Genomic DNA, 8,850 nt, shown 5'->3' with positions numbered 1-8,850 from the left:
AAAAAAAAATACACACAGACCAGTGAAACAGAATCGAGAGTCCAGAAGTAAACCCATATTTATATGGGCAAATAACTTTTCAACAAAAGAGCCAAAAACATACAGTGGAGAAAGGAAAGCCTCTTCAATAAATGTTGCTGGGTAAACTGGAAAGCCACCTGCAAAAGCATGAAACTAGGCTGTTGTCTATCACCACACACCAAAATTAACTCAAAATGGATTAAGGACCTGAATATAAGACCTGAAACAATAAAATGCATAGAACAAAACATAGAAACAAAACTCAAGGACCTTGGACTTAAAGAGGATTATATGAATTTGACCTTAAAGAGAAGGGAAGTAAAAGCTAAAATAAATGAATGGGATTACATCAAACTAAAAAGCTTCTACACAGCAAAAGAAACTGTCAACAAGGTAAAGAGACAACCATCCAAATGGGAAAATATATTTGCAAGCCACGCCTCTGATAAGGGCCTAATATCCAAAATATACAAAGAACTCATACAACTCAATAACAACAACAACATAAAACAAAGTATCCAATCAAAAAATGAGAAGAGGACATGAACACTTCTCCCAAGAAGATATACAAATAGCCAACATATGAAAAGATGCTCAACATCGCTAGCTATTAAGGAAATACAAATCAAGGCCACAATGAGATACCATCTCAGACCTGTTAGAATAGCTGTTATCAACAGGACAAGTAATAACAAATGTTGGAGAGGATGCAGAGAAAAAGGAACCCTCATGCACTGCTGGTGGGACTACAAATTGGTACAGACACTATGGAAAACAGTGTGGAGATTCTTCATAACACTGAGAATTGATCTACCATGTGATCCAGCAATCTCTCTACTGGATATTTACCCCAAGAACTTGAAAACTCATATCTGAAAAGATATTTGCACACTGATGTTCATGGCAGCATTATTCATGGTGGCTAGAACATGGAAGCAAATGAAGTATCCTACGATAGGTGATTGGTTAAAGAAACGATGGTACATATATACAATGGAATATTATTCGGCCATAAGAAGAGATAAAATACTGCCGTTTGCAACAACATGAATGGACCTTGAGATAATCATGCTAAGCGAAATAAGCCAGTCAGGAAAAGTTGAAAACCACATGGTATCACTTATATGTGGGATATAAACCTAAAAGCAACAAGGGAACAAGACAAACAAACGGAGACTCATGGACATGGACAATAGACTAGTGGTTACCAGAGGGTATGGGGTTGGGGGAAGGAGAGAGGTAGATGTGTAAAAGATGTCAAATATGTGGTGACAGAAAGCAATCTAACTATGGAAGGGGAATGCACAATGCAATGTATATATACCTGAAACTGGATTTCATTAACCAGCATCACCAAAAAAGGTAAATTAATTTAAAAAATCATAGTTACATTCAATTCTTAGTAATCGTTTTTAGGACCCTAAGGGTTATTTTGGCCAATCCTCAAAAAACTGGAAATTCAACCTTTGCTGAACCTTTCTTCCAAGTTTGGGACCACGGTCCAAAATCTGTCTTGATTTGTTCACTCTCCAGAGCCTTTTGTTGTTGCTTTTGTTGTTTTTTATTTCATTTGTTGTTGTTGTTGTTTGTTTCTATTTTATCCTGAGTTGTAGTTGTTATCTGCAGCAGAGTTTTCGAGGGGTCATACTATGCCATATGGAAGCAGAAATGCTGTTGCTTCTTCATATTTTAGCCTTAAATAAGAATTTAAGGGACTCAATATCAAATATCATATATAATATAGCTCTATGATCCCCTGAGATGTTTCCAAGATGAGTGGTTGAATTTGAAGGTAAATTTGAGATTCCAGTTCAATTGTGTGTCATAATGTGCATGAAGTATGTGTGTGTGTTCATATGTGTGTGTATATGTGGTTGGAACACTAGGAGAACAGAAGGAAAAGAATAGAGTTAATGTACTGGAGAGAAAAATCTGAGAATATTAACAAGTTTCCAAGGTTATAGACAATCAGGTCCTAGGTTTAGGATTATAATGATAATGATAGAAAAAATAATCATAATAATTATAGCTAATGTTTATTGTTCTTTTGTGTGTCAAATATTGTGCTAAATGTTTTCGCACAATTTTTAGATAACACTCACAGCAATGCTGATGTAGGGGGCAGTAGCATCTTAATTGTACAAATGAATAAGGAGATAAGCTAATTTGCTCAAGATCTTAAACCAATAGAGAGAGAGCATAAATTTGAAATTAGTTTTAAGCTTTACCTAATTTGAATATGCTATATACCTGGTGTTTGACTCAATATCTCATTGTAGTTTTACCCAACACACCATCACTAGGATTTATCTAGGATAATATACTATCATTTGTTAATAGCCCACATTAGTCAAATACTGTATTACAGACATGTCTAAAAGTAAATTTTAGTCATCAGTAATGTAGACTCGTGATTTTTTTCAGGATTGTTTTCTATGTAATTCTGTGAAAATATTCTCAATAAAAATAGCTTTTTCTGTTATCTCTGTGCAAAAATCTATGTGTCAGGTGTTAGCCTTGTTAAATTACTGGTGAAAACATGTTTTGTCAGCTGCTGGAGGAAACAAGAGGTGATGCCTCTGGTTTGACAATTATTTTTAATATTATAAATTGGTGTGTAGAAGGAAAAGAACAGCATGCAAAAGCATTCTAACTTGTAAAAATATTGAATAAGAATTAACCAAGTACCAAGGTTTATGGAAACGAAGGGTGAATAAATATTGTAAAATAATTAATGTTATCAACTTTGAAAATTCAGACTATTTAAAGAAAAAGAAACTGTAACCTACAGACTACTGTTGAATAAGTTTTGTTCTTTTCCTGGTTTGAAAATTAAAATTTAATATATCAACTTTATCTGATGGTGACCTCTGAGCCCATTTGAGTGTGAAGTTTCTCTTCTGCTTCTTCCTCAATTATATATTCATTTTGTTAGTTTTTCCCGGTAGCTTTTTTTATTGTTGTTGACATTTGTTTGTTTGGGTAATGTTTGAATTATTTTTATTATATATGAACTATTTTTTTTCTCCTTCCTTTTAGTAGAATGTACCCTGAGAAACAAAATAATCTGTCTCTGGATATAATGTTTAAAGTATGTAAAAATTTTAAGGCCTCATCCGGAAGAATACAAACAAACTCAATATTATAGGAATTTAGTGGATATTTTAACTGCATACAGAGTTATAAATATTGTCTTTAAAGCACTAGTGAAATAATACACAAAGGACTGTATAAGTTTCTAAAAGAAGAAGTAGCATGCTTTACTCATTGGGATTTTTAGACTATGTCCTCTGATAATAAGGGAGGAATTGAACAAAAGGCAGGCTTTCAGACAAAAAACAAAACAAACAAAAACAGATCCTTACTTGGACCTCTTTTATCTGATTGTTAGTAGCAGCATTATGTGGAATGGATTTGAAGAGAAGGAGTTTTTGTTTCCACAAAGGTGTGAGAACATGTAGTTGTGTATGTTCCAGATCACAGAAAAATACTTGGCCTTTGTTACTTTCTAAGTGACTGACTTCAAGTATAGGGCAGGAAAAGGTTCTATATAAATGTTCCAGAAAATAAAAGGCAGAGGATATGACATTTTGATACTGTTAGGTAGCTAGTCAGACATGAACGACAGGGAAACAAAGGTATAGGGGCCCAGCCTAGAGACCGCCCAAAGAACACTCCAATTGTAGTAGAATTCTGGGTACGCACATGCACACTAAGCAGAGTGTTGAAGTGCAGCCAAGTGTCAATCAAAATGACCTCACTTGCCAGTCACCTAAGAACAGCCCAAATATGATGCAGACATTCCTACTTCTGGGAGTATTTGTGGTTGTTGGTGGTTATTGTTGTAACAGCACTCTGTTACAGCTCTTCGCTAAAATCATGTGCCTCCTTGGGGCATATTTTGTCTTTCTAAAATATCTTTTTAATAAATCTTTTCTAAATCTCACTGACCTGTGATTCTTCACTACATCAATGAGGAAGAACCAAGGGAAAATGCTAACTACATTTCTGTGCTGATATTCTGCCCCCGTCATGCCACTGGGGTGACACTAAAGTTCAGATCAGCCCCAACGGTAACAATAGTGTTATCATTGCAGCAATCAGAGTTCTAGTAATACATCTACCTCTAGGTTCTTATCACTGATGAGGAAATGAATTTCAACTCAGTGAATATGAGAAATATTTGTTTATTAAAAGCATCTTACATGGTAGAAGATGGGCAAGCCTAAAACTGGCCAACCACAAGGAAACAAGATTACGTACCCCTGGAGGGGAATGGGTTACAGCCAGGGAAGATGGAGAGCTGTAACCCCCAGGGAGGAAGAGTTCTGCATTATATTTAAGGCTGTGATGGGTGGTTCCAAAGGCATTCTTAGGTGATTGGCAAGTGAGGTCATTTTGATTGACACTTGGCCCCTATATAATTCTTTGCCTAGAGCGCATGTGCTTACCCAGAATTCAGTCTTATAATTATATTCATGAACTTCCAGTCATAAACATAGTAGTATAATGACCTTCTACACAGGAATCAAATGGCCTGTTTTTGAGTCTGGAATCACTGCCAACTTTGTGACCTCTTTGTGCCTCAGCAGTCATATCTATAAAATGAGCTTAATAATAGTAATTATTCTATGGGATAGCTGTGGGAATTTAGGAAGATAATTCATATAACACATTTAAAACACTGCCTAGAACTTATTAAGTGATTAATAAATGTGTTATAAATTCCACATTGCTCTTGTATGAACTTACCAAATATGCTCAATCCTTATCTCTGTTTTTCTCAGTTCCTAGAAGGAGGACAAGGGGGTCCTCTCAAAGATGCTGTCTCACATTAAAATAATGAATCATGGTTGGAAAATTGAGGGACTGGAGAAACTAGCTCAGATTTGTCAGGGCAGTAAAATGAAAAGCTGGAGATATACAGTTCTTGCAAAAGACTTGACCAAATATTTGAAATCTCCATAGCAAGAAAAAAAGAGTGAGGCCAGTTGGAAGGAAAGAAGAAAGGAAGGAAAGAAGGACGGGGGAGGAGGAGAGAGAAGGATGGAGGGAGGGAAGAAAAAATGGCTTTCTAGTAATGCCATAATTCATGGTGCATTCCCAAAAGGGTGAGAGTCTATATCTAGTGAGTGTATATTTAGGCTTCTATATAAATGGTCGAATCAGCACTTCTATTATGTGCTGTGGGAAGGAAAATACTCATGGTACTATTAGAATAAAGTATCTAGTATTAAGCATTTAGTAGATTATAATGGCTAGTAGTTTCCTTCCCTTCAAAAAAAACCTTTTTTTCTAAATTTACATTATTAATATTAACACCACATTACTAATATTAATAGTAGAATAGATATCTCCAACTGTTTGCATTTTTTAAAAGATTTTATTGGAATCAGTCTGGGAGGGACTGAATCTATTCTTCACATACAGATAGGTGCTAATGTTCTTTTTGCTTCATAATTTAGAGAATAGTAGAGAGAAGGAGATAGCAATGTCAAAGTAAAAATTGCACAGCCAAAGTTAAACAGGTAAAGAAGATTTTATTCAAGACTACTATAATAGAGAAAGACCAGAATGCAGTCTGAAATTAACTCTGTTGAAACAAAGAGCTCAATAGTTTTTTAAGAACTGGGATGGGTGATCAGGGGTGGGGAGGAAGGCGCTGTGGTGAATATAGGGTATCTGTGTTGAGTAATTGACCTTACCCTAAAAGAAAAATAAACTTTCTTATATTTTCATAACAAGGAGCAGTTTTGCAACTTGGAGGTGGCACCTACTGAAGTTAGACTCTTACCTTCCAATAGAGACTGGGTGATAGGGATACTGTCTTCTTTGAGGATTACATTTCGATGGGATGGCTCCAGGTCTTTGAGAAAGACAGTATCAAGTTATAAAATTGGCAAGAGGCCTTTAAAAAGGTTTGCACCTCAAAGGGGAAGAAAACCAATTTACAGTTATAACTCTAAGAACAGGGAAGGGAGAGACTTCTGTGGTTAGAACATCTGAATTCTGTGAGGACTTAGGTCAGAAGAAAATCAGAGGCCTGAAGGCAAGAAGAAGACTTTCTAAAGGGCAGTCAAATGAAGAAAACATGAAGGCCATGGTGGCCGAGAGAAATGTTTGATGCCAGTAAGTGTTATAAGCCAGGCTGTAAGGCCTTTGGCATTTAAACTATTTATTACTATCTCTGCATCTAAACCATCTTAAAATAGCCAGTCAAATTTTAAAAATTGTTACAGTTTTTTAAAATATGGAATTCAAACTAATATAAAGAGTAAATATTTAGAGTTCTAGAGCATTAACTTAGTAGAATGAAAATATTAAATGGTAACTTGAAAATATTAAAGTATTGTATAATTGTGGCTATCAACTAAACTGAAGCAGGCGACAGTTTGAACAGGTTTTACTAAGTCTGTGGGAGAGTCACTTTCCTGCATCTCTCCTAGGCATGTGCTATCTATCCCTCCTCATCTCCCCGTGGACCTCATCTGATAATATTCACATCTCTCTCTGGTATGTGCTCTTTGTTCCAATGCTGTGGGTGCCCCACCAAAGCTGGAGCCTCAAATGTATCTAGCCTACTTGTCTAGAGACAGATTGCATTAGCTCTCAGTTTTTACCTTCTTCATCTTTTAGGAACCAGAAACTGTAGAGGAGACCCTAGTTTTTTCCATTTTTGGCAGTCCCCCAGGAAACAATCCATTATCTATTTCCCATTTCCCTTGATCAGTTAGTACAGGGACAGATCATCAATTAGAAACACTCAAAAAGATACCTAACAGGGAGCAAAATGCTACTCTCCATTTTTTTAAGATATCCCTTTTCTCTGTGACTGATCTTGAAGCCCATTTCACTTGGCTTTTGTAGACAAGGTAATAACTAATAACTACATGCAGAATATTTTCTCACAGGAGTGTTGAATGTGTTAAATAAGATATTGTGTGTTAGGCTTTGTGTTTCGAATATTCTGGAGACTCAGTGAAAGTAACCATGATCATATTCCTCAGCTTCCATCCTGAAATTCTTTCTTACTCTGGCTTTTGTCACACTGTATTATCTAGATTACCTGACCTGTCTCAATTTTTACATTTCCTGGTTGCTCCAGTTATCAACTGTGGGTAAGCACTGACCTTTTAAGACTCAGTCACTGCCATGTACATAAATACATATATCCATATTTTTTGCATGCCATTTCTTTCAGGCTACAGGCTCATGCGACAAAACTGTCTTCAGAGAATTTTTCTGCCATTATTTCAACCCAATCCGAGTCTTTAAAACCAATATTTCATCTAACCAAAGTACCTTTCTCTACTGTGATTCCTGTAATTCTGTCTTTGATAATATTTTTCCTCCTAATCACTCAAGATGAAATTACTACAAATTGTCTATGAAACGTCCTTTTCTATAATGCAAAAAAAAAAAAAAATAGCCAAATAATAATTTTATCAATTTGTTTTATGGAACATTTTATTATTATTCTTTATCGTTGCTTCTTACAGCAAATACTGAAGGCAAACTCTTATAAACTCATAAACTCTTATAAACCCTTAACTGGTTTCCTTTTGAGTACTCTTTTCCAATCTTCAAATCATACTGCTCAATGCTTCTCTAAACCAATCTATATTAATTATGGCTTTCGATAAAGTCACCTTTCTGACAAAAAGGAATCTTCAATAGCTTCTTTTTTTTCTTAAGACAAAGTTTAAATTTCTTGATACGGCATTCAAAGATTTAAATCTTTCTAAATCAGCCCCCAATTTTTTTTTTCCCTGAAACTCTGCTTTAGCTGAATTGGTCTGTTCATCATTTCAGAAATATGACTTGCTCATCTATGCATAGAATATATTATTTTTTCATCTTAGTTTAACCAAAGCCCATCTTTTTAATAACTAAAGCTTTGCATTTCCAGTGAAACTTTCTAGGTAATAGAACGTTACAGCAGCTTTTTGCCTAATGCATTCTTTTTGTTTTTTAATAACACTAAATTGGGGGTGGGAGCATCATATGTTTTAGGTATTTGTTATTAGTTTGGCATCCATTATTTCATTAACTCCTTCCAAAAATTCTAAAGGCTGGGTATTACATCCATATCTTTAAAGTAGAAATTTACACATAGAGATGTTTCAAAACACCAAGTTTCTTTATATGGCAAGTCCAAGTCCAGCACTCAAACAATGGTGTATCTGACCGTGAAACTCCTTTATTTTTATTAGCTCATATTGAAAAATTTGAAAGATCAAAATGAATGGGGACAAAAAAGATTTTTTATTTCATTACTTAAAACAATGTTTCAATGGAGTAATGGTACTGAAGACAGACTGATGTTTAAATGGGTACTAAAGAAATAAAGTAATAAATCTATTTAATATTTTGATTCATTTTATATTATTTTATTTTTTTTACAGAAACAAAAATACTTAAATGGGTACCAAGTAACTACTGAGGGTTTAAAGGAATAAGAAAAAGAAGGGGTAGAGAAGAAAAATAAAAGGGCTTTCCGGATAAAACTATGCTGAGAAAGTCATTCTGTGGCTAGCCATTTTCATTAAGGACATTGTATTGTTAAGATGTATTTTAGTTCAGGTAGTATTAAATAGCAGCATGTCACACATGATAATGTCATAAGAGCACAGAAATTAAAAAGTTATATATATATGTCTCCTTCCAATGACTTTTGCTTTACAGAGTCTTGTGTTTGCCATAGAATCATTAATAAGTTTAGCTAAATGAAAATTGAAATTCATGCAAGTGTGCCTAAATTATTTCTAGGAAAGTAAAAATTACCAGAGCCATTAGGGTTTAAAATTAACGTGTGCATCTTTTCCTATT

This window comes from Pteropus alecto, unplaced genomic scaffold, assembly GCF_000325575.1.
Source record: "Pteropus alecto unplaced genomic scaffold, ASM32557v1 scaffold38, whole genome shotgun sequence".
NCBI lineage: Eukaryota > Metazoa > Chordata > Mammalia > Chiroptera > Pteropodidae > Pteropus > Pteropus alecto.
The sequence above is the reverse complement of the archived record's forward strand: the minus strand, read 5'-3'. Positions refer to the sequence as shown.